At 46.9% G+C, this 25,934-nt stretch overlaps 11 non-coding genes across 11 annotated transcripts; all 11 read right to left on the bottom strand.

The window, feature by feature from the left end:
• Nucleotides 1–13,828: 13,828 nt before the first annotated feature.
• On the bottom strand, nt 13,829–13,901 carry trnak-cuu (transfer RNA lysine (anticodon CUU)). Its single transcript has one exon. It is a non-coding gene; the product is annotated as a tRNA-Lys (tRNA).
• A 1,030-nt stretch (nt 13,902–14,931) lies between these two features.
• On the bottom strand, nt 14,932–15,004 carry trnak-cuu (transfer RNA lysine (anticodon CUU)). The gene has a single exon. It is a non-coding gene; the product is annotated as a tRNA-Lys (tRNA).
• A 1,030-nt stretch (nt 15,005–16,034) lies between these two features.
• Nucleotides 16,035–16,107, bottom strand: trnak-cuu (transfer RNA lysine (anticodon CUU)). Its single transcript has one exon. It is a non-coding gene; the product is annotated as a tRNA-Lys (tRNA).
• Nucleotides 16,108–17,138: 1,031 nt separating this feature from the next.
• trnak-cuu (transfer RNA lysine (anticodon CUU)) lies at nt 17,139–17,211 on the bottom strand. The gene has a single exon. It is a non-coding gene; the product is annotated as a tRNA-Lys (tRNA).
• A 1,031-nt stretch (nt 17,212–18,242) lies between these two features.
• Nucleotides 18,243–18,314, bottom strand: trnak-cuu (transfer RNA lysine (anticodon CUU)). Its single transcript has one exon. It is a non-coding gene; the product is annotated as a tRNA-Lys (tRNA).
• Nucleotides 18,315–19,343: 1,029 nt separating this feature from the next.
• trnak-cuu (transfer RNA lysine (anticodon CUU)) lies at nt 19,344–19,416 on the bottom strand. The gene has a single exon. It is a non-coding gene; the product is annotated as a tRNA-Lys (tRNA).
• A 1,030-nt stretch (nt 19,417–20,446) lies between these two features.
• trnak-cuu (transfer RNA lysine (anticodon CUU)) lies at nt 20,447–20,519 on the bottom strand. Its single transcript has one exon. It is a non-coding gene; the product is annotated as a tRNA-Lys (tRNA).
• A 1,030-nt stretch (nt 20,520–21,549) lies between these two features.
• On the bottom strand, nt 21,550–21,622 carry trnak-cuu (transfer RNA lysine (anticodon CUU)). Its single transcript has one exon. It is a non-coding gene; the product is annotated as a tRNA-Lys (tRNA).
• Nucleotides 21,623–22,640: 1,018 nt separating this feature from the next.
• On the bottom strand, nt 22,641–22,713 carry trnak-cuu (transfer RNA lysine (anticodon CUU)). The gene has a single exon. It is a non-coding gene; the product is annotated as a tRNA-Lys (tRNA).
• Nucleotides 22,714–23,743: 1,030 nt separating this feature from the next.
• Nucleotides 23,744–23,816, bottom strand: trnak-cuu (transfer RNA lysine (anticodon CUU)). Its single transcript has one exon. It is a non-coding gene; the product is annotated as a tRNA-Lys (tRNA).
• Nucleotides 23,817–24,844: 1,028 nt separating this feature from the next.
• On the bottom strand, nt 24,845–24,916 carry trnak-cuu (transfer RNA lysine (anticodon CUU)). Its single transcript has one exon. It is a non-coding gene; the product is annotated as a tRNA-Lys (tRNA).
• Between the last annotated feature and the right edge of the window lie 1,018 nt (nt 24,917–25,934).

Raw genomic sequence — 25,934 nt, 5'->3', positions numbered from 1 at the left:
AAACTCGCGGTGTTTCTCCAGCAACGCGTGGCTTCTGTTTGAATTTGTTATGTTATTCAGGTGGATATCCTCAATAGGTATGGGTTACTACCGGATTAAACTACAGTACCTCGGGTATGTACCTGAGGCCGTTACCTGTCAAGTTTACCAGTGGTCCCTATTGACTGTATGGTTCTGATAGCTACAAACTCGGCTGGGTTTATCGCAGGTCTCTAGGTCCCTTCGGTTTATCCTTTCACCTAGGAGTGTGAGGGATTCACTTTAAGTCAATCCTAATGCCTTCTCAGCTAAGTTCTAGACTTAACATACCAACACAAAGGTAAACATATCTTATCAAATAAAGGTTCGGCGAATACGAAGTGTGTGGTGTAAAATATAATAGAAATTTATCACTATAATAAGTTGAATACTCACAATCAGATGTTTTCAGTTAATCACAATCGTTACAGCCTTTTTGAATGTTCTTAAAAGATACCTAGGATAAAAGCAGAGCTTAATACTTGAGTGTCCCAAATGGGATCTTCTTAGACTAGCGTGTTTCAGCTAGTTGGTTCAGATTGTATCTTCTTCAGGCTAGAATGCAGTGCCTCAACCGAGAATCTTTTAGGCAGGCGTATTTCAGCAAGCTCTTAGCCGTCCGTATGCTTCATCCGATCGGTCTGTATTTTGCACAAATGTGTCTTTTCTGCAAGCCTGGTGGTTCAGAGGATCTGCAGTTAAGCCGAGATGGTTGGGTGACTCATTGTCTGTGTTTCAAGACAAGAGTGAGTTCTGTCTGTTTTAGCTCTGCTTTTATCCCTTACAGTCTAAGTTAAGCGATTACATCATTTGTTTAAAGAACTGGAATCTCAAACTGTGCCTCGGTCAGCATTGTTTAAAGGTCGCGTTAAACACTTAATTAGCTGAGAAAACAATTAGTAGCTGATAAGTAGCTGGTAAAGACCAGCTGCCACGTAGTCATAGTTATACTTAATTGTTGCTAGGCTAAAATACAATAAAGAGTTAATAGTATCATTGTTGCTACAATCTAATATAATCAGGTAAAATTCCACAGAAGAATCGAGTCTTTTCATGAAGAAGTAGACGGATCCCATGACACTTAACGAGTTAATAGCATCATTGCTGTTAAGCTTAATCTTATACAATATAATATAATCAGGTAAAATTCCACAGAAGAATCGAGTCTTTTCATGAAGAAGTAGACGGATCCCATGACACTTAACGAGTTAATAGCATCATTGTTGTTAAGCTTAATCTTATACAATATAATATAATAAGTTAAAATTCCACAGAGGAATCGAGTCTTTTCATGAAGAAGTAATGGATCCCGTGACGTCCCCCTCTTGAAAAGCGAGATTTCCCCATGTGTCTTTAAAAAGTTCAAATGATAGCTGAACAGAGTTCTACAATGATTGTTGTACCAATAGCAGCATGTATCAGGAATTTTTCGTTTTTCTGCGCTCCATTATTATTGTCTTCACTTTATTCATCAGCGATGTAGTTTGTTGCAGTTGACGCTCTTATTATGAAAGCTATTGTGAGTAAAGCGGAAAAGGCAACATTAAATCAACGCATAAATTTCATTTAATTATGCGAAATCATTCTGAGTCAGACTTCCCATGGCGGGTTTCATGATCAGATTCAGTTGTTGGGGTTCCGACGAATTTCATCAGTGGATTTCGTTTCCAATCATGTTGGTCGTCAAAGAGCCGGACCTCTGGTTTCCATGTTGGTTTTGGTTCGGGGTCTTGACAGCCATCGTGTTTCCAACTGTACCATGAAGTTTGTTGGACCGTCCGTTTTGGTCTTTCATTCAGAATCCTCATTTTGTACTCATGGAAGTCTTTGAGATCCTGTTTGCGGTCTCTTTCGCATGCCATGTACGGGGATATTTTGTGTTGTCTCCGGAGTTCCCTCAGGAGGCAGTCATTGTATCCAGGTGGGTTCTTATATTCTCTTTCCGTCCATTTCCAATTATGGGTCGGTGATGTATAAGTTACCACCGTTTCTATGGCTTTAGGTGACCATGTCCATTTTGACCATTCGGTTATCATATCGATTTGTGGATGAGGTAACGGTCTGTTGGCTTCTCTGGTTACGTAATTAAACTCGTCTTGTTTTATGTTGGATCGGAGCATGTTTAGGTCGGTTAGGTTTTCTTCATTCCGCTTTTGTAGTTTTGCAACATAGTTCAGACAGTCCACAAAGGTATATTTTCCTTTGGAGAGTATCATTAAGTGTTCAGCCAGGTTATGGCCTCTTCTACGGTCATACTGTACCATATATTCTTTTGAAAGGGGTGTTTGTCGAATGCGTTCCCCTTTGAGCAAATCTGGGTCTGGCAACATCTTCGTTGGTTTGCATACAGAAAGTAATATGTTCATATTCAATTCTTCGAATAGCATTGAGCAAAATGTGCATATTAGTCTCTGTGCCTTTTTACGTCCATTACAATTTAAACATTGTCCAATGTTGTGTTCTTTTAGAACTGTTCTTGGCTCAGTCCACCATCCGTATTCCGTGTGGTGTTGGTTTCCTTCTTTCTAGTTACCCATTCTTTAATTTTTGGATATTGATAAAGGAATATTGAGGTTGTTTTTTTTTCGCATAGATGCAGAGGGTTTGTTGAGTTCCAGTAATGTAAGTTTTTGGTTCCATTTTGGTACACAGGTTTTCTGTGGTTTTGGTTTCTTCCAAGGTGGTAGCTGCTTGGACTTATTTTGTTTTTCTGGTTTAGCGTCACCCAGAGACGGGTCGCGTCTGTGTTTCAAAGGTTTGGTTTGGTTTTTGGTTTGGACAAACGAAGGTTTATCCTGGTTCGAGGTCTGTGTTAAGACCGAATGACAGACAATTAATGTCTTTAGAATCAAGTGAATGGTAGCACAATAAATGGCCCATTCTGGTTCGTAATTAAAAGATATGATTATGGTTGAGGAGATCAGTGTTAAAAACGATCCCCATTCTCCCTTAGTAATTCCAAATTTTCTTTGTTTAAATTCAAAGCCAATCATAATTGTGAGAATTAGTCCTATACCTAGGGTCAAATGGACCCATTTATATTTTACCAAGCCCCAAAGGAGCTGGAGTCCTTTCAGAATGTTTCCTCCTATAATGGGTAGGTGGTGGCAGTAGGCGTCCCATAGACCTACGGGCATGACTACAGGGCTAAATTGTTCTTTCATGTGGGAGAAAATACCACATTGGTTCAAGGAATTCCCGTTCCTTCACAATAGTTCAGAGTCCCAAGTAAGTCTTGGTTTTGTTTTCCCAGGAAGTCTAGGACTTCTTGGTATTTGGTTGTGGTTTCATCCATGCTTGCCGGTCGAGGAAGCAGGATGTGGTTTATTTTCGTTCTGGAATCAATCCCTTGATTAATGGCTTGAGTAATGGCCAAATTACGACCACAAACACCCAGAGTAGGATAAGTCCCACTAAGAGCAGTGTATGTTGTTCTAGGCCAAGCCATGATAGAATCCAATAAATCCAATCATAGATTTGCACCCAAATGTTTGCAGTAGTTTGTAATACTGACATAGTCCATGCATTAATATGCAAGTTATCATACCAATTTTTTCTTGATTCTTCTACCCATATTTTTATCTCTTCCTGTAGAGTTTTTTGGTCAGCCTTCCTTTCTTTTGATATTAGGTTCTGGAGGGTCTTTAGCTTCTCGTCATCCGTTGGGCCCGAGAAGGTTATCTCCATCCATTGCTTTTCTGAATAGATGGTTAGCATTCTTTCAAAATGTTCTAGGTCAGGTTTGGGTTTTTCTATTTTTAGATTAATTTTTTCTGCCGGGTTCTTATAAGTTTCTCTGTTTTGTCTCATAATTTTGCCATTACATCCGACATGTCCTGTCGTAACATTAAATTCTCCTGACTGGTTTGTTAGCCAGGTATTTCCAGATGGGAAGTACTCTATCTGGCAATCTTTTTTAACATATTGAACCGTGTTATTATCACAGGGTTTTAATAGGATTAAATTAGAGAATTCGATCAGTTGAGGCTGATTGTTAATTTGAATACATTTTTCCTTTTTCAGCCACCCATTTTTTAGGCTTTGCCAAATTGGTTGTTTTATTTTAGTTTCGTAATTTTCGTTTGTGAGAATGGATTTGATCTCTACTAGTGAGATCTTTAGTTGCTGATCTTTGTTTTCCACGTGGGGTCTGTATACCCTTGAGGTTAAATCAGCTATTGTCCTGTTTTCTGTTCTTACGGTGTTATGCAACCATCGTCTAGTTATTACATTTAATTGATTTCTAAGGTCATTAAAGGCAATTTGCCAGGCTTGGTCTTTTTTGATTGTTATCACCTCTATTATTAGGTTTTTTGAGTTTTCCCATTGTATTTTCTGATTTTTGAATAAATCCTTAATATATGCTTCTGCCTGTTGTTGTCTATTATTATTATTATTTTCATTATTGTTGCTGTTACTGCTTTTTTGATTTGTGGTTATCACCAGCCATCTATCAGGAGAAGATTGTTCCCAAAAGGTGGCATTCTGCTTTGTTTTGTAGCAGTGCATCCTGCCCCAATGGTAGCAGTACAGAGTTGTATTTTCTACTTTTATTTCAGTTCCCTGTCTTTGTGGGTCTTTTAGGAAGTATTTTAATTTTTCCCAGTCTTGATATACTGATTTCCATTTAGATGTTTGATTTCCATCTGGTTTTTCTGCCTCAGTGTTATACTTTTTGGTATTATTTTCATAGTAATTATCCTAAGGAACTTCATAAGTGTATCCACATTTAAATCTACCGTGTTCTATATATACTACTTTTCCTGAGTTGGGAATTTTGCAGGACCATGGTCCATGGGTTTCATTTCTTTTTGCTCTATTATCATTTGGGCAGTTTTGGAGGAGAGCGGTATTGTATCCTGATGGACTATAACATTGTGTGGCTTTATCGGTGCATCCAATTATATGGGTGTTATTTTTATAATAATAGTAACAGGATTCATTTGTTTGTCTCTTGTGGTTTACATCTTCCCATTCTTTCCCTTGGTCTCTTTAGGTAAGGATAATTCTGCTTCATACCCTAAGGCAAAGTGGTTACAGACATCTATATATTGTCTGAATAACTTCGTAAAGTTTACTGGTTTCTTTAGTAATTCTCCTATTTCTTCTCTGGACTTGGATTGGTTAAAGATGGTAGGATCGCATATTATCAGTGTTTCGTTTTCTTTAAACATTTTCTTAAGGTAATAAGTTCCTAATCCTTGAACTTGCGTATCATCTTGTCCTAGTAGGGTGAGGTAAACCTGATCCGTGTCACCTGTGGCATTCCATCTTTGTCCTTGGTCACCTCCTTCTTGGTAGTGCCAAGTAGAGTTTGCATATAGTATTATCGGTTGGTGAGTGTTCATATTATTTAGGGGGTTGCCAATATTTGGATAGGAGCAGTTATAGTGGTTTTTCGATCCTGGACTCTGATAGTCTGAACGGTTATACGTTTTGTATAAACAGTAGAGCCATCTATCTCTCTCTGAGGTTTCTTCATTTGTTGTAACATTTTGTATACTATAAGATAGTAATTTGTCTATCCAATTTTGTATAAGATTATCTATTCTTTGATCTTGTTCTTGGTTTTCATTCCCAAGCTCCTGTTTTAAGATTATTATGTCTAAGGTGTATGTGTGTCCTATAATTTCTTCTCCTATCATTTCTGCTGAGGGTCTTGGATCTGTCCAAGTTTCATATTTTTGAGCTTGCGCAACATTTATCGTAATTAGTCCTAACATTTCTAGGGCCATGTTAGATAGGGTTAATCCTCCTATTATTAGAGGCATTCCTGCTGAATTTGTCGAGTTACTGTTGCTGTCGGGGTTATTACCTGTGTTACATTCCAGGCTGCGCTTTATTACTGCCTGCAGTATCCATCCTATAGTTAGAAAGGCTAATACTATAAATAGTAGGGTGTGTTGAACTATATTACACTTAGAGCAGTGTTCTGCCGTGAGTTTCTTTTGTTTAATCGTCTTAGTCTCTTCTTTCTTGGTTTTTTTTTTATTTAAGTTTAGGAGGGTTTTTTACTTTTGGTATCCTTTTGCCTTTCCCTAATTGTCCTAACTCCATATTGTTCTCTTTTTGTTTTTTGTTTCCTTTAAATATTGGTTTCCAATTTTTTTCATTTCTGCAGTTTACATCTCTTTTGGAGGTTAAAAATCCCTCCATTTGTTCCCTGTGTTTCTCTTCTTCTCCTAAATATACAGCCATCCAATCTGCCATGTTCTTAGTCTTTGTTAACTGGCCTTATATTATCTACAGATAAAGTCCTTTCCTTACCTTCCTTCCCAACTGTCACTGTCCTATTTCCTACTTGGATTATCTGTTGAGGCAAATGATAGCGGGCTTTAAAGGCTCTTCCTGATTTATTTTGTTTTTTCTCTTGTACCCAATCTCCTACTTTAGGTTGCCAAAATTTTCTGTCTTGAATTTTCTGTTCCCTTTGTTGTCTTAATTCTTCTTTTTTAGTTTTTAGGAGATCTATCCATTCTTTTTTAAGTTTAGTTTGGGTTTCTATTTCAGGCTTATTTTCTGTATTCATTTGTACTCCATATCTCAAATAGTGCGGAGTTATATGGTTCTCTGCTCCTAAGAGATCTATGGGTGTGTTATTGATGGCCAGCTGCACCTCCTTCAACCATTGACTCCAACTACCACCGCGAGTGCACAATAATTTTGCCAAGGCTAGTTTGACATCTTGGTTTCTCCGTTCTACCTTTCCTGCCGATTCAGGATGGTAAGGTGTGCTAAACTCAAGCTGTATCCCATGAGCGGTACACCACATGTTAAAGTCCTGGTTTTTAAAGCCAGGTCCTTGGTCTGTATGAATTACTCTGGGAGGCCCATTAGCGACCAGAATCAACTCACTAGCTTCTATAACATCTTGTGTCCTACAACTCTTTGTTGGGATCAGGGTGGTGAATCCGGTACATTCATCATTACATACTAGGCAATATTTATTCGGTCTTTTAAATGGCTTTTTCCCGTGAGAGGTCGGCAATGGGCCGATAAAATCCATTATCCATTTATACCCGGGCTCCATATTTTGTGACCGAATAATTTTCGGTTCTTTTTTAGTTCCTCCCTTGATATTATATTTTAGGCAAGTTTTGCATTCATTACAATATCTTTTAACTTCTGCATTCATCCCAGGCCACCAGTATTTCTGCTTTAGGTGTGACTGAGTGGTTTTTATTCCTGGATGCACGGCCCCTAAGCCTTCGTGGGCCGTCTTGATAAGTTCTCTTCTCCCTTTCCTAGGGGGTATTATCTTAGCCTGTTCTGTGGTTTGATCTTTAAATTTGGTTTTGACTACCCCATCAGATTCTTCCCAGTAGTCCTGATTTTTAGGGTATCCTTTTACTTCCTTGCCCTGAAGTAAGTCTTCCAATTCTTTGTCCTGATTCTCTTTTTTCATTTGCCTAGTTATTACTCTTATTTTATATTCTTTTCCCAAACTTGCGGCTTTGGCTGCTCGGTCAGCTAGATCATTTCCTTTTTTGTGTTCACCTTCTTTCTGGTGTCCTCTGACATGTATTACTTTTACATTTGGGAGGTTTTCTTTTAATCTAGCTATTTCTTCCCATATTTGTCTATATTGTATGGGGTGATTCCTACAATCATGGAATCCTTTTTCACTCCATTTATCTAGTTCCTCGTTATAGCCTCTACTGGCATAAAAGCTATCTGTACAAACGAGAATTTGGAGTTCTGCAGGAAATTGGCTTGCTTCTTTTAAGGCTAATTCTAACGCCTTTACTTCTGTTTTCTGGGCTGAACCTCCCAGTGGTCCTTTTATTTATAAGACCTTTTCTTCTTGGAACTCATTGTTTAGTTTTGTACCGATTACTATTCCTATTCCTGTTAATTTTTCTTCTTTACCTTGTTTATCCAGGCCTCTTTGGGCACTACCATCTGTATAGATGTACATATCTGGATTGAATTCAGTTTTTTCTTCAGTAGCAGCTAGTTTACATTTCGGTGTCCACCAAGTATCTGTTTTTCCTGTAAGGGGCTGTATTTCTATAGTGGGGTCAGCTAGTAGGATATCCCATTTTTCATACCTGGCCGAGTGGACCCTTTGGCTCCTTTCTATTTTTTGTTGTTTGGATTGTAATTCTGCCAATTCCGTGAGGATTATTATCTTTCCTTCCCCTTGGATTTTTCTGATGGGTTCCACTGCTCTAGTTATGGCTACCCATGTTTTTTCTATTTTTGGGTATTTCCTCTCTGTTTCTGTAAAGTTTAAATAGATATATTGGAAGGGTTTGTTCTGTCCTTGACTGGTTACTCTTACGGTGGCACTTTCTTGCCCTATAATTACTTCTAGTGTAATGTCTTTCCCTGGTTCATGCTTTCCCATGTTTTCTGCTTTATTTAATTGGTTGATTAGTTCATTTAGGTTATTTTGATCTTCTTCAGTCCATGAGAATACTTTCTCAGTTAGTTTTTTGTACAGGGGTTTAGATATTTCTGCATATCCTGGGACAAAGTCTCTGGCATAGTTACATAGGCCTAATATTGCTTGTAATTCTTTAATTTTGGTAGGAGGTTGAATATCAGCTATTTTTTCACTGTATTCTTCAGTTAGTCCTTTCCCTGCATTGGTTAGTTCCACTCCTAAGTATTTTACCTTTTCTCTGGCGATCTGGGATTTTGCTAGTCCAATTATATATCCCTTATGGTACAGGTGTTCCATTATTCTATGTAGGCAGGCAAAATGTTCTTCTAGGTCACCATGAGTGATATAAATATAATCGACATAGCATTCTATTTGTCCTGGTGGAGCTAAGTTTTGTACTGTTTTTCTGACCTCTGCAGAAAATATTACAGGGCTGTTTAGGTATCCCTGAGGGAGTCTGGTCCAAACTAATTGTCTCCCTAGGGTGTCTGTTATGGCTGTATATGGCCATTCTTCTTTTGGGATTGGATGACTCCAAAATCCATTTGATAAGTCTAGGGTAGTTTTATATTTCTCCCTTCTTAAGGTATTCAATGTAGTCTGAGCTCCTTTAAAGTATGACGAGAAGGGCACTGATCCTGAATTCAAGTCTCGGTAGTCACAGACAAGTCTGTACTTTCCTGGCTTACCAGGCTTTGGTATTCCAATTATGGGTGTATTGTATGGGGATCCTTTTTCTATTAGGACTCCCTGTTCCTCAAGTCTTTCTATGACTTTTTGGATTTCCCTAGCTATCTCTGGTTTGTTGATGCCGTACTTCTTTTTGATTTTGAAGTGTCCCATTCCTGTGGGAGTGGGATCAATGTTTAGATTACCGCAATGGTATGAGTCCTTTTGCCAGATTTCCCACTGAGTTTGCACTAGGTGTTTTATTTTTGCTCTGATTTTGGGGTTGCTTTCTTTATCTAAAATTTCTTTTAAGTCTTCTGTTCTTTTGTCTTCTGTTTGTTCTAGTAGTTTGTGTCTTTTAATGTCTTCCCATCCTAATATTACTGGTTCTCCCTGGTCTTTTAGACCTTCTATAATTAGAGCTTTAGTCTCTATTTGTTTTCCATTTTTTAGGATTAATTTGATTTTTCCTACATTTGCCCATTTTACAGGTGCTCCTATGCCCTGATAAGGTTCTGTTCCTACTTTTGGTATGTTTAGTTTTTCTGCCAAACTTTTGTCCATTAATGACATTTCTGCCCCTGTGTCTAGCATTATTGTGAGCCATTGCTGTCTGTGGGGTTTATACCCCTCTATTTTTCCTTGTTCTTGAGGGTAGCATGGTTCTGCTGCTGTCTGTCTGGGTTTTCTCACCATCCCTGTCTGGTGGATTCTTTGCCCTTCTGTATTTCTTTCGTCCCCTTGTGCTTGCACTCTGGCTGATCCAGAGGTTATTGCTTGTCCCTGACTGTTTCTGGGTCTCAGGTTGTATCGTTTTTGTTGAACTTGTCCATTTGGAGGCCTAGGTCTAAAATTTTGTTGGGGTGGCCTATATTCCCGAGGTTGTTGTGGTTGCTGGGCTGGCTGTCGTGGAGGTTGGTATCCCCCTCTAGCTCTTGGGTCTTGATAATTCGGAATGGGGTTTCTCCCTAAATAGTTTGGCTTACTCCTGGAATTGGTCTAGGAGGTAGCTGCTGTCGGGGAGGTCCCTGGTTCCTGGGTTGGACTTTTTCCACTACCTGAACCAATGGTTCATATTGGGGTCGGTATGTCCATGGTTTTCTTTGGTTTTGTTGGCGTCCTTGCGCCTTGGGTTTCTGGGTTTCTGATTTAGGTTTTTCTGATTTCCTTTCCTTGGCTTCTGGTTGAGGTCCGTGGGGATTTTGTTTTCCTATTCTATCTAGGGATAGATTGAGGACTTCTCCTAAGTTGATTAATTCTTGTCTGAATACTTGCCATGGGTTTTGTCCCTGTCCTAGTGCTCTGTTTGTGGCTTCCCTGAGCCTGTTTGCATGGCCTTCGTTCTGGAATTGTCTGAATAATTGCGACCTGACTTGGACATAGTTTATTTCTAGATCTTCAGCGGATTGTGCTACCTGGAGCATTGTTCTCCCTGATTCCAGGAGTGTTTTGAATATCTTGTTGGCTGCTTCTGCTCTTTGGGTTCCATATACCCGGTTGTGGGCTTCATGGAGTATGGTAACTAGATTTATGGTGGTGTGCGGTTCCTGATCTAAAGCAGGACAATCCAGGGCTTTAAATAAATCTGAATTTTCTTGGGGGGTTAGTCCTTCCAAGAAGGCTTTTAGTTTTTCGAAATGTTGAATTATATATTTTATTGCTGCTCTGTCATCTGAGGGAAAGTCTAGGAAGCAGATTTTAAAATTTTTCAGTGAGGGATCACCGTACACACGGTGGGCTGCTACCGGTTGTGGTGCTTGTCCGGCTTGTCCGGGCCTGGGATTATTGATTAGCCATCGGGCTTTTTCTACAGCATGTTGCGCCACTAGGAATTGTGGTGCTACTCTATTTAGTTGGGGTATTTGGAGCACTCTGTCTACTGCCACTATAATTTGCTGAGCTATATCTTCTGCCCAGGCATGTTCTGACATGCCTGGTACTAGCGGTACTTCTCTTCCCCTTAGGTCTGTTTCTCTTCTAATTACTGTTACCGTATGTTGAGCTGGTAGAACGCCAGCGGTATGCTGGTGGGCTGGTTCTAGGGGGTTTCCAGTTCCATCTGCTGGTATACATCCATCACAGTGATGGTGAGTTCCATCTACATATTCTATTCTGAACCTGTATCGGAGTCTTGCTGCTGTAAGTTCTCCATTGAGTCTGTTTAGTCCTTCTAGGACTGACTCATCTGCCCTCAGTCTTACCTCCTGACCTCTTAGGTTAGGTGGGGAGACTATATTGTCGTTTCCTGCTGCGATTATTTCTGCCCAATCATTTCTAAAATAATAGGCAGGTATATTGGCCATTTTCTTTTTCATTTTGAGGGGCTTTTATTTTTTTGTACTATTTGATATATCCCTACAGAAGGAGTTTATTTGGTGACAAAGATAATATTTACGCCGTGAGGTTCAAGGTAGTGCAATCTCTCGAGCCCCACGTTGGGCACCAATTGTTATGTTATTCAGGTGGATATCCTCAATAGGTATGGGTTACTACCGGATTAAACTACAGTACCTCGGGCATATACCTGAGGCCGTTACCTGTCAAGTTTACCAGTGGTCCCTATTGACAGTATGGTTCTGATAGCTACAAACTCGGCTGGGTTTATCGCAGGTCTCTAGGTCCCTTCAGTTTATCCTTTCACCTAGGAGTGAGAGGGATTCACTTTAAGTCAATCCTAATGCCTTCTCAGCTAAGTTCTAGACTTAACACACCAACACAAAGGTAAACATATCTTATCAAATAAAGGTTAGGCGAATACGAAGTGTGTGGTGTAAAATATAATAGAAATTTATCACTATAGTAAGTTGAATACTCACAATCAGATGTTTTCAGTTAATCACAATCGTTACAGCCTTTTTGAATGTTCTTAAAAGATACCTAGGATAAAAGCAGAGCTTAATACCTGAGTGTCCCAAATGGGATCTTCTTAGACTAGCGTGTTTCAGCTAGTTGGTTCAGATTGTATCTTCTTCAGGCTAGAATGCAGTGCCTCAACCGAGAATCTTTTAGGCAGGCGTATTTCAGCAAGCTCTTAGCCGTCCGTATGCTTCATCCGATCGGTCTGTATTTTGCACAAATGTGTCTTTTCTGCAAGCCTGGTGGTTCAGAGGATCTGCAGTTAAGCCGAGATGGTTGGGTGACTCATTGTCTGTGTTTCAAGACAAGAGTGAGTTCTGTCTGTTTTAGCTCTGCTTTTATCCCTTACAGTCTAAGTTAAGCAATTACATCATTTGTTTAAAGAACTGGAATCTCAAACTGTGCCTCGGTCAGCATTGTTTAAAGGTCGCGTTAAACACTTAATTAGCTGAGAAAACAATATGTAGCTGATAAGTAGCTGGTAAAGAGCAGCTGCCACGTAGTCATAGTTATACTTAATTGTTGCTAGGCTAAAATACAATAAAGAGTTAATAGTATCATTGTTGCTACAATCTAATATAATCAGGTAAACTTCCACAGAAGAATCGAGTCTTTTCATGAAGAAGTAGACGGATCCCATGACACTTAACGAGTTAATAGCATCATTGCTGTTAAGCTTAATCTTGTACAATATAATATAATCAGGTAAAATTCCACAGAAGAATCGAGTCTTTTCATGAAGAAGTAGACGGATCCCATGACACTTAACGAGTTAATAGCATCATTGTTGTTAAGCTTAATCTTATACAATATAATATAATAAGTTAAAATTCCACAGAGGAATCGAGTCTTTTCATGAAGAAGCAATGGATCCCGTGACAAATTGATCTCTTTCAGATCCTCCAAATTTGCGAAATCAGAAATTAGCATAGAATCCCTCGACTGTGGAAACCGGCGACCGACTCTCCCAAGAGCATCCCCCAGGCAGCCAAACCCTTACCGCATGACAATGTATTTACCCCGAACAAATGCACCGAAAATACACATCCCTGAAAACAATGGGCAATTTAGCATGGCCAGAACACCTGACCTGCACACTTTTGGTCTGTGGGAGGAAAGCGGATCCGTCGGACGAAATCCACGCAGACACGGGGAGAATGGGCAAACTCCACGCAGGTAGTCGACCGAAGTTCGAATTCGACATGGGTCCGTGGCGCTGGGATGAAGAATCTCTCTCACACCGACACTCCCACACGCACTGCCACATCACCATCAGCTCCAAAGCAAGGAAGATGCGCATGAAGGTTCCGTTTGATGTGTCTGAGTCGATTTTGAAGAAAAGCAGACCATCGATTTGAGAGCTCTCCATAAATCGAAGCTTCAGCATGTGCAATTATAATCAGGATTTCACTGCTTCCTCCCAGCGCCACGGACCCACGTCGATTCGAATCTCGGGCGACTACCTGTGTGGAGTTTGCACATTCAGCCCGTGTCTGCGTGGATTTCGTCCGACGGATCCGCTTTCCTCCCACACTCCAAAAGTGTGCAGGTCAGGTGTTCTGGCCATGCTAAATTGCCCATTGTTTTCAGGGATGTGTAGGTTCGGTGCATTTGTTCGGGGTAAATACATAGTCATGCGGTATGGGTTTGGGTGCCTGGGGGATGCTCCTGGGAGAGTCGGTCGCCTGTTTCCTCAGTCGAGGGATTCTATGCTAATTTCTGATTTCGCACATTTGGAGGACCTGAAAGAGATCAATTCAAACAGAAGCCACGCGTTGCGGCAGGCAAAACGGGCCTGCAATTGCTTCCCCACCGCCAGAACGGGAGGGCCATTGAGTCTGATTTGCTCGCACCGTCTTCTCTGTTGTCCTGTGGCAGTGCAATTTAAAAGCGACCCGCCCGAGCAGGGACTTGAACCCTGGACCCTCAGATTAAGAGTCTGATGCTCTACCGACTGAGCTACCCGGGCGCCAGGCGTGCGCTTGCACGAGCTGGCAAAAACGTCCACGCTTCACACTGCCGCGCAGCCATTCTGCCACAATCCACACAATTCAGTGGGAAAGACTGGCAGCCCCGGCTGTGCAGGGCCGATTCCAAGCCGCCATCTCTCTTCATCACCCCCACTCCATTGCCGCACCGTCCTGTCTCTACTGTAACAACCCTCCTCAACACACACTTCTGGCACCGTCCAAGCCATCAGCAAGCTTACAACACAGGACCGCCAAAGAAAGAACGGTGCTCATGAGACAGCCTCGTCATCATCCCTCCAACACCACGCACAGTCTCCACCCCCAGCATCCACTCTCTGCTCGACACAATCCACCCCACCACAAGCCGCAGACTCCGACACTCCCACACGCACTGCCACATCGCCATTGCTCCAAAACAAGGAAGATGCGCATGAAGGTTCCGTTTGATGTGTCTGAGTCGATTTTGAAGAAAAGCAGACCATCGATTTGAGAGCTCTCCATAAATCGAAGCTTCAGCATGTGCAATTATAATCAGGATTTCACTGCTTCCTCCCAGCGCCACGGACCCACGTCGATTCGAATCTCGGGCGACTACCTGTGTGGAGTTTGCACATTCAGCCCGTGTCTGCGTGGATTTCGTCCGTCGGATCCGCTTTCCTCCCACACTCCAAAAGTGTGCAGGTCAGGTGTTCTGGCCATGCTAAATTGCCCATTGTTTTCAGGGATGTGTAGGTTCGGTGCATTTGTTCGGGGTAAATACATAGTCATGCGGTATGGGTTTGGGCGCCTTGGGGATGCTCTTGGGAGAGGTCGGTCGCCTGTTTCCTCAGTCGAGGGATTCTGTGCTAATTTCTGATTTCGCACATTTGGAGGACCTGAAAGAGATCAATTCAAACAGAAGCCACGCGTTGCGGCAGGCAAAACGGGCCTGCACTTGCTTCCCCACCGCCAGAACGGGAGGGCCATTGAGTCTGATTTGCTCGCACCGTCTTCTCTGTTGTCCTGTGGCAGTGCAATTTAAAAGCGACCCGCCCGAGCAGGGACTTGAACCCTGGACCCTCAGATTAAGAGTCTGATGCTCTACCGACTGAGCTACCCGGGCGCCAGGCGTGCGCTTGCACGAGCTGGCAAAAACGTCCACGCTTCACACTGCCGCGCAGCCATTCTGCCACAATCCACACAATTCAGTGGGAAAGACTGGCAGCCCCGGCTGTGCAGGGCCGATTCCAAGCCGCCATCTCTCTTCATCACCCCCACTCCATTGCCGCACCGTCCTGTCTCTACTGTAACAACCCTCCTCAACACACACTTCTGGCACCGTCCAAGCCATCAGCAAGCTTACAACACAGGACCGCCAAAGAAAGAACGGTGCTCATGAGACAGCCTCGTCATCATCCCTCCAACACCACGCACAGTCTCCACCCCCAGCATCCACTCTCTGCTCGACACAATCCACCCCACCACAAGCCGCAGACACCGACACTCCCACACGCACTGCCACATCGCCATTGCTCCAAAACAAGGAAGATGCGCATGAAGGTTCCGTTTGATGTGTCTGAGTCGATTTTGAAGAAAAGCAGACCATCGATTTGAGAGCTCTCCATAAATCGAAGCTTCAGCATGTGCAATTATAATCAGGATTTCACTGCTTCCTCCCAGCGCCACGGACCCACGTCGATTCGAATCTCGGGCGACTACCTGTGTGGAGTTTGCACATTCAGCCCGTGTCTGCGTGGATTTCGTCCGACGGATCCGCTTTCCTCCCACACTCCAAAAGTGTGCAGGTCAGGTGTTCTGGCCATGCTAAATTGCCCATTGTTTTCAGGGATGTGTAGGTTCGGTGCATTTGTTCGGGGTAAATACATAGTCATGCGGTATGGGTTTGGGCGCCTGGGGGATGCTCTTGGGAGAGGTCGGTCGCCTGTTTCCTCAGTCGAGGGATTCTGTGCTAATTTCTGATTTCGCACATTTGGAGGACCTGAAAGAGATCAATTCAAACAGAAGCCACGCGTTGCGGCAGGCAAAACGGGCCTGCACTTGCTTCCCCACCGCCAGAACGGGAGGGCCATTGAGTCTGATTTGCTCGCACCGCCGTCTCTGTTGTCCTGTGGCAGTGCAATTTAAAAGCGACCCGCCCGAGCAGGGACTTGAACCCTGGACCCTCAGATTAAGAGTCTGATGCTCTACCGACTGAGCTACCCGGGCGCCAGGCGTGCGCTTGCACGAGCTGGCAAAAACGTTCACGCTTCACACTGCCGCGCAGCCATTCTGCCACAATCCACACAATTCAGTGGGAAAGACTGGCAGCCCCGGCTGTGCAGGGCCGATTCCAAGCCGCCATCTCTCTTCATCACCCCCCACTCCATTGCCGCACCGTCCTGTCTCTACTGTAACAACCCTCCTCAACACACACTTCTGGCACCGTCCAAGCCATCAGCAAGCTTACAACACAGCACCGCCAAAGAAAGAACGGTGCTCATGAGACAGCCTCGTCATCATCCCTCCAACACCACGCACAGTCCCCACCCCCAGCATCCACTCTCTGCTCGACACAATCCACCCCACCACAAGCCGCAGACACCGACACTCCCACACGCACTGCCACATCGCCATTGCTCCAAAACAAGGAAGATGCGCATGAAGGTTCCGTTTGATGTGTCTGAGTCGATTTTGAAGAAAAGCAGACCATCGATTTGAGAGCTCTCCATAAATCGAAGCTTCAGCATGTGCAATTATAATCAGGATTTCACTGCTTCCTCCCAGCGCCACGGACCCACGTCGATTCGAATCTCGGGCGACTACCTGTGTGGAGTTTGCACATTCAGCCCGTGTCTGCGTGGATTTCGTCCGACGGATCCGCTTTCCTCCCACACTCCAAAAGTGTGCAGGTCAGGTGTTCTGGCCATGCTAAATTGCCCATTGTTTTCAGGGATGTGTAGGTTCGGTGCATTTGTTCGGGGTAAATACATAGTCATGCGGTATGGGTTTGGGTGCCTGGGGGATGCTCTTGGGAGAGGTCGGTCGCCTGTTTCCTCAGTCGAGGGATTCTATGCTAATTTCTGATTTCGCACATTTGGAGGACCTGAAAGAGATCAATTCAAACAGAAGCCAGGCGTTGCGGCAGGCAAAACGGGCCTGCACTTGCTTCCCCACCGCCAGAACGGGAGGGCCATTGAGTCTGATTTGCTCGCACCGCCTTCTCTGTTGTCCTGTGGCAGTGCAATTTAAAAGCGACCCGCCCGAGCAGGGACTTGAACCCTGGACCCTCAGATTAAGAGTCTGATGCTCTACCGACTGAGCTACCCGGGCACGAGGCGCGCGCTTGCACGAGCTGGCAAAAACGTCCACGCTTCACACTGCCGCGCAGCCATTCTGCCACAATCCACACAATTCAGTGGGAAAGACTGGCAGCCCCGGCTGTGCAGGGCCGATTCCAAGCCGCCATCTCTCTTCATCACCCCCACTCCATTGCCGCACCGTCCTGTCTCTACTGTAACAACCCTCCTCAACACACACTTCTGGCACCGTCCAAGCCATCAGCAAGCTTACAACACAGCACCGCCAAAGAAAGAACGGTGCTCATGAGACAGCCTCGTCATCATCCCTCCAACACCACGCACAGTCCCCACCCCCAGCATCCACTCTCTGCTCGACACAATCCACCCCACCACAAGCCGCAGACACCGACACTCCCACACGCACTGCCACATCACCATCAGCTCCAAAACAAGGAAGATGCGCATGAAGGTTCCGTTTGATGTGTCTGAGTCGATTTTGAAGAAAAGCAGACCATCGATTTGAGAGCTCTCCATAAATCGAAGCTTCAGCATGTGCAATTATAATCAGGATTTCACTGCTTCCTCCCAGCGCCACGGACCCACGTCGATTCGAATCTCGGGCGACTACCTGTGTGGAGTTTGCACATTCAGCCCGTGTCTGCGTGGATTTCGTCCGACGGATCCGCTTTCCTCCCACACTCCAAAAGTGTGCAGGTCAGGTGTTCTGGCCATGCTAAATTGCCCATTGTTTTCAGGGATGTGTAGGTTCGGTGCATTTGTTCGGGGTAAATACATAGTCATGCGGTATGGGTTTGGGTGCCTGGGGGATGCTCTTGGGAGAGGTCGGTCGCCTGTTTCCTCAGTCGAGGGATTCTATGCTAATTTCTGATTTCGCACATTTGGAGGACCTGAAAGAGATCAATTCAAACAGAAGCCAGGCGTTGCGGCAGGCAAAACGGGCCTGCACTTGCTTCCCCACCGCCAGAACGGGAGGGCCATTGAGTCTGATTTGCTCGCACCGCCTTCTCTGTTGTCCTGTGGCAGTGCAATTTAAAAGCGACCCGCCCGAGCAGGACTTGAACCCTGGACCCTCAGATTAAGAGTCTGATGCTCTACCGACTGAGCTACCCGGGCGCCAGGCGTGCGCTTGCACGAGCTGGCAAAAACGTTCACGCTTCACACTGCCGCGCAGCCATTCTGCCACAATCCACACAATTCAGTGGGAAAGACTGGCAGCCCCGGCTGTGCAGGGCCGATTCCAAGCCGCCATCTCTCTTCATCACCCCCACTCCATTGCCGCACCGTCCTGTCTCTACTGTAACAACCCTCCTCAACACACACTTCTGGCACCGTCCAAGCCATCAGCAAGCTTACAACACAGCACCGCCAAAGAAAGAACGGTGCTCATGAGACAGCCTCGTCATCATCCCTCCAACACCACGCACAGTCCCCACCCCAGCATCCACTCTCTGCTCGACACAATCCACCCCACCACAAGCCGCAGACACCGACACTCCCACACGCACTGCCACATCGCCATTGCTCCAAAACAAGGAAGATGCGCATGAAGGTTCCGTTTGATGTGTCTGAGTCGATTTTGAAGAAAAGCAGACCATCGATTTGAGAGCTCTCCATAAATCGAAGCTTCAGCATGTGCAATTATAATCAGGATTTCACTGCTTCCTCCCAGCGCCACGGACCCACGTCGATTCGAATCTCGGGCGACTACCTGTGTGGAGTTTGCACATTCAGCCCGTGTCTGCGTGGATTTCGTCCGACGGATCCGCTTTCCTCCCACACTCCAAAAGTGTGCAGGTCAGGTGTTCTGGCCATGCTAAATTGCCCATTGTTTTCAGGGATGTGTAGGTTCGGTGCATTTGTTCGGGGTAAATACATAGTCATGCGGTATGGGTTTGGGTGCCTGGGGGATGCTCTTGGGAGAGGTCGGTCGCCTGTTTCCTCAGTCGAGGGATTCTATGCTAATTTCTGATTTCGCACATTTGGAGGACCTGAAAGAGATCAATTCAAACAGAAGCCAGGCGTTGCGGCAGGCAAAACGGGCCTGCACTTGCTTCCCCACCGCCAGAACGGGAGGGCCATTGAGTCTGATTTGCTCGCACCGCCTTCTCTGTTGTCCTGTGGCAGTGCAATTTAAAAGCGACCCGCCCGAGCAGGGACTTGAACCCTGGACCCTCAGATTAAGAGTCTGATGCTCTACCGACTGAGCTACCCGGGCGCCAGGCGTGCGCTTGCACGAGCTGGCAAAAACGTCCACGCTTCACACTGCCGCGCAGTCATTCTGCCACAATCCACACAATTCAGTGGGAAAGACTGGCAGCCCCGGCTGTGCAGGGCCGATTCCAAGCCGCCATCTCTCTTCATCACCCCCACTCCATTGCCGCACCGTCCTGTCTCTACTGTAACAACCCTCCTCAACACACACTTCTGGCACCGTCCAAGCCATCAGCAAGCTTACAACACAGCACCGCCAAAGAAAGAACGGTGCTCATGAGACAGCCTCGTCATCATCCCTCCAACACCACGCACAGTCCCCACCCCCAGCATCCACTCTCTGCTCGACACAATCCACCCCACCACAAGCCGCAGACACCGACACTCCCACACGCACTGCCACATCGCCATTGCTCCAAAACAAGGAAGATGCGCATGAAGGTTCCGTTTGATGTGTCTGAGTCGATTTTGAAGAAAAGCAGACCATCGATTTGAGAGCTCTCCATAAATCGAAGCTTCAGCATGTGCAATTATAATCAGGATTTCACTGTTTCCTCCCAGCGCCACGGACCCACGTCGATTCGAATCTCGGGCGACTACCTGTGTGGAGTTTGCACATTCAGCCCGTGTCTGCGTGGATTTCGTCCGACGGATCCGCTTTCCTCCCACACTCCAAAAGTGTGCAGGTCAGGTGTTCTGGCCATGCTAAATTGCCCATTGTTTTCAGGGATGTGTAGGTTCGGTGCATTTGTTCGGGGTAAATACATAGTCATGCGGTATGGGTTTGGGTGCCTGGGGGATGCTCTTGGGAGAGGTCGGTCGCCTGTTTCCTCAGTCGAGGGATTCTATGCTAATTTCTGATTTCGCACATTTGGAGGACCTGAAAGAGATCAATTCAAACAGAAGCCAGGCGTTGCGGCAGGCAAAACGGGCCTGCACTTGCTTCCCCACCGCCAGAACGGGAGGGCCATTGAGTCTGATTTGCTCGCACCGCCTTCTCTGTTGTCCTGTGGCAGTGCAATTTAAAAGCGACCCGCCCGAGCAGGGACTTGAACCCTGGACCCTCAGATTAAGAGTCTGATGCTCTACCGACTGAGCTACCCGGGCGCCAGGCGTGCGCTTGCACGAGCTGGCAAAAACGTCCACGCTTCACACTGCCGCGCAGCCATTCTGCCACAATCCACACAATTCAGTGGGAAAGACTGGCAGCCCCGGCTGTGCAGGGCCGATTCCAAGCCGCCATCTCTCTTCATCACCCCCACTCCATTGCCGCACCGTCCTGTCTCTACTGTAACAACCCTCCTCAACACACACTTCTGGCACCGTCCAAGCCATCAGCAAGCTTACAACACAGCACCGCCAAAGAAAGAACGGTGCTCATGAGACAGCCTCGTCATCATCCCTCCAACACCACGCACAGTCCCCACCCCCAGCATCCACTCTCTGCTCGACACAATCCACCCCACCACAAGCCGCAGACACCGACACTCCCACACGCACTGCCACATCGCCATTGCTCCAAAACAAGGAAGATGCGCATGAAGGTTCCGTTTGATGTGTCTGAGTCGATTTTGAAGAAAAGCAGACCATCGATTTGAGAGCTCTCCATAAATCGAAGCTTCAGCATGTGCAATTATAATCAGGATTTCACTGCTTCCTCCCAGCGCCACGGACCCACGTCGATTCGAATCTCGGGCGACTACCTGTGTGGAGTTTGCACATTCAGCCCGTGTCTGCGTGGATTTCGTCCGACGGATCCGCTTTCCTCCCACACTCCAAAAGTGTGCAGGTCAGGTGTTCTGGCCATGCTAAATTGCCCATTGTTTTCAGGGATGTGTAGGTTCGGTGCATTTGTTCGGGGTAAATACATAGTCATGCGGTATGGGTTTGGGTGCCTGGGGGATGCTCTTGGGAGAGGTCGGTCGCCTGTTTCCTCAGTCGAGGGATTCTATGCTAATTTCTGATTTCGCACATTTGGAGGACCTGAAAGAGATCAATTCAAACAGAAGCCAGGCGTTGCGGCAGGCAAAACGGGCCTGCACTTGCTTCCCCACCGCCAGAACGGGAGGGCCATTGAGTCTGATTTGCTCGCACCGCCTTCTCTGTTGTCCTGTGGCAGTGCAATTTAAAAGCGATCCGCCCGAGCAGGGACTTGAACCCTGGACCCTCAGATTAAGAGTCTGATGCTCTACCGACTGAGCTACCCGGGCGCCAGGCGCGCGCTTGCACGAGCTGGCAAAAACGTCCACGCTTCACACTGCCGCGCAGCCATTCTGCCACAATCCACACAATTCAGTGGGAAAGACTGGCAGCCCCGGCTGTGCAGGGCCGATTCCAAGCCGCCATCTCTCTTCATCACCCCCACTCCATTGCCGCACCGTCCTGTCTCTACTGTAACAACCCTCCTCAACACACACTTCTGGCACCGTCCAAGCCATCAGCAAGCTTACAACACAGCACCGCCAAAGAAAGAACGGTGCTCATGAGACAGCCTCGTCATCATCCCTCCAACACCACGCACAGTCCCCACCCCCAGCATCCACTCTCTGCTCGACACAATCCACCCCACCACAAGCCGCAGACACCGACACTCCCACACGCACTGCCACATCGCCATTGCTCCAAAACAAGGAAGATGCGCATGAAGGTTCCGTTTGATGTGTCTGAGTCGATTTTGAAGAAAAGCAGACCATCGATTTGAGAGCTCTCCATAAATCGAAGCTTCAGCATGTGCAATTATAATCAGGATTTCACTGCTTCCTCCCAGCGCCACGGACCCACGTCGATTCGAATCTCGGGCGACTACCTGTGTGGAGTTTGCACATTCAGCCCGTGTCTGCGTGGATTTCGTCCGACGGATCCGCTTTCCTCCCACACTCCAAAAGTGTGCAGGTCAGGTGTTCTGGCCATGCTAAATTGCCCATTGTTTTCAGGGATGTGTAGGTTCGGTGCATTTGTTCGGGGTAAATACATAGTCATGCGGTATGGGTTTGGGCGCCTTGGGAGAGGTCGGTCGCCTGTTTCCTCAGTCGAGGGATTCTGTGCTAATTTCTGATTTCGCACATTTGGAGGACGTGAAAGAGATCAATTCAAACAGAAGCCACGCGTTGCGGCAGGCAAAACGGGCCTGCACTTGGTTCCCCACCGCCAGAACGGGAGGGCCATTGAGTCTGATTTGCTCGCACCGTCTTCTCTGTTGTCCTGTGGCAGTGCAATTTAAAAGCGACCCGCCCGAGCAGGGACTTGAACCCTGGACCCTCAGATTAAGAGTCTGATGCTCTACCGACTGAGCTACCCGGGAGCCAGGCGGGCGCTTGCACGAGCTGGCAAAAACGTCCACGCTTCACACTGCCGCGCAGCCATTCTGCCACAATCCACACAATTCAGTGGGAAAGACTGGCAGCCCCGGCTGTGCAGGGCCGATTCCAAGCCGCCATCTCTCTTCATCACCCCCACTCCATTGCCGCACCGTCCTGTCTCTACTGTAACAACCCTCCTCAACACACACTTCTGGCACCGTCCAAGCCATCAGCAAGCTTACAACACAGGACCGCCAAAGAAAGAACGGTGCTCATGAGACAGCCTCGTCATCATCCCTCCAACACCACGCACAGTCCCCACCCCCAGCATCCACTCTCTGCTCGACACAATCCACCCCACCACAAGCCGCAGACTCCGACACTCCCACACGCACTGCCACATCGCCATTGCTCCAAAACAAGGAAGATGCGCATGAAGGTTCCGTTTGATGTGTCTGAGTCGATTTTGAAGAAAGGCAGACCATCGATTTGAGAGCTCTCCATAAATCGAAGCTTCAGCATGTGCAATTATAATCAGGATTTCACTGCTTCCTCCCAGCGCCACGGACCCACGTCGATTCGAATCTCGGGCGACTACCTGTGTGGAGTTTGCACATTCAGCCCGTGTCTGCGTGGATTTCGTCCGACGGATCCGCTTTCCTCCCACACTCCAAAAGTGTGCAGGTCAGGTGTTCTGGCCATGCTAAATTGCCCATTGTTTTCAGGGATGTGTAGGTTCGGTGCATTTGTTCGGGGTAAATACATAGTCATGCGGTATGGGTTTGGGCGCCTTGGGGATGCTCTTGGGAGAGGTCGGTCGCCTGTTTCCTCAGTCGAGGGATTCTGTGCTAATTTCTGATTTCGCACATTTGGAGGACCTGAAAGAGATCAATTCAAACAGAAGCCAGGCGTTGCGGCAGGCAAAACGGGCCTGCACTTGCTTCCCCACCGCCAGAACGGGAGGGCCATTGAGTCTGATTTGCTCGCACCGCCGTCTCTGTTGTCCTGTGGCAGTGCAATTTAAAAGCGACCCGCCCGAGCAGGGACTTGAACCCTGGACCCTCAGATTAAGAGTCTGATGCTCTACCGACTGAGCTACCCGGGCGCCAGGCGTGCGCTTGCACGAGCTGGCAAAAACGTTCACGCTTCACACTGCCGCGCAGCCATTCTGCCACAATCCACACAATTCAGTGGGAAAGACTGGCAGCCCCGGCTGTGCAGGGCCGATTCCAAGCCGCCATCTCTCTTCATCACCCCCACTCCATTGCCGCACCGTCCTGTCTCTACTGTAACAACCCTCCTCAACACACACTTCTGGCACCGTCCAAGCCATCAGCAAGCTTACAACACAGCACCGCCAAAGAAAGAACGGTGCTCATGAGACAGCCTCGTCATCATCCCTCCAACACCACGCACAGTCCCCACCCCCAGCATCCACTCTCTGCTCGACACAATCCACCCCACCACAAGCCGCAGACACCGACACTCCCACACGCACTGCCACATCACCATTGCTCCAAAACAAGGAAGATGCGCATGAAGGTTCCGTTTGATGTGTCTGAGTCGATTTTGAAGAAAAGCAGACCATCGATTTGAGAGCTCTCCATAAATCGAAGCTTCAGCATGTGCAATTATAATCAGGATTTCACTGCTTCCTCCCAGCGCCACGGACCCACGTCGATTCGAATCTCGGACGACTACCTGTGTGGAGTTTGCACATTCAGCCCGTGTCTGCGTGGATTTCGTCCGACGGATCCGCTTTCCTCCCACACTCCAAAAGTGTGCAGGTCAGGTGTTCTGGCCATGCTAAATTGCCCATTGTTTTCAGGGATGTGTAGGTTCGGTGCATTTGTTCGGGGTAAATACATAGTCATGCGGTATGGGTTTGGGTGCCTGGGGGATGCTCTTGGGAGAGTCGGTCGCCTGTTTCCTCAGTCGAGGGATTCTATGCTAATTTCTGATTTCGCACATTTGGAGGACCTGAAAGAGATCAATTCAAACAGAAGCCAGGCGTTGCGGCAGGCAAAACGGGCCTGCACTTGCTTCCCCACCGCCAGAACGGGAGGGCCATTGAGTCTGATTTGCTCGCACCGCCTTCTCTGTTGTCCTGTGGCAGTGCAATTTAAAGCGACCCGCCCGAGCAGGACTTGAACCCTGGACCCTCAGATTAAGAGTCTGATGCTCTACCGACTGAGATACCCGGGCACGAGGCGCGCGCTTGCACGAGCTGGCAAAAACGTCCACGCTTCACACTGCCGCGCAGCCATTCTGCCACAATCCACACAATTCAGTGGGAAAGACTGGCAGCCCCGGCTGTGCAGGGCCGATTCCAAGCCGCCATCTCTCTTCATCACCCCCACTCCATTGCCGCACCGTCCTGTCTCTACTGTAACAACCCTCCTCAACACACACTTCTGGCACCGTCCAAGCCATCAGCAAGCTTACAACACAGCACCGCCAAAGAAAGAACGGTGCTCATGAGGCAGCCTCGTCATCATCCCTCCAACACCACGCACAGTCCCCACCCCCAGCATCCACTCTCTGCTCGACACAATCCACCCCACCACAAGCCGCAGACTCCGACACTCCCACACGCACTGCCACATCGCCATTGCTCCAAAACAAGGAAGATGCGCATGAAGGTTCCGTTTGATGTGTCTGAGTCGATTTTGAAGAAAAGCAGACCATCGATTTGAGAGCTCTCCATAAATCGAAGCTTCAGCATGTGCAATTATAATCAGGATTTCACTGCTTCCTCCCAGCGCCACGGACCCACGTCGATTCGAATCTCGGGCGACTACCTGTGTGGAGTTTGCACATTCAGCCCGTGTCTGCGTGGATTTCGTCCGACGGATCCGCTTTCCTCCCACACTCCAAAAGTGTGCAGGTCAGGTGTTCTGGCCATGCTAAATTGCCCATTGTTTTCAGGGATGTGTAGGTTCGGTGCATTTGTTCGGGGTAAATACATAGTCATGCGGTATGGGTTTGGGTGCCTTGGGGATGCTCTTGGGAGAGGTCGGTCGCCTGTTTCCTCAGTCGAGGGATTCTGTGCTAATTTCTGATTTCGCACATTTGGAGGACCTGAAAGAGATCAATTCAAACAGAAGCCAGGCGTTGCGGCAGGCAAAACGGGCCTGCACTTGCTTCCCCACCGCCAGAACGGGAGGGCCATTGAGTCTGATTTGCTCGCACCGCCGTCTCTGTTGTCCTGTGGCAGTGCAAT

The sequence above is a fragment of the Hemiscyllium ocellatum genome, unplaced genomic scaffold (genome assembly GCF_020745735.1).
Source record: "Hemiscyllium ocellatum isolate sHemOce1 unplaced genomic scaffold, sHemOce1.pat.X.cur. scaffold_2154_pat_ctg1, whole genome shotgun sequence".
NCBI classification, from domain to species: domain Eukaryota; kingdom Metazoa; phylum Chordata; class Chondrichthyes; order Orectolobiformes; family Hemiscylliidae; genus Hemiscyllium; species Hemiscyllium ocellatum.
Note: the sequence above shows the minus strand (reverse complement) of the source record. Positions and strands in the feature narration are given on the sequence as shown.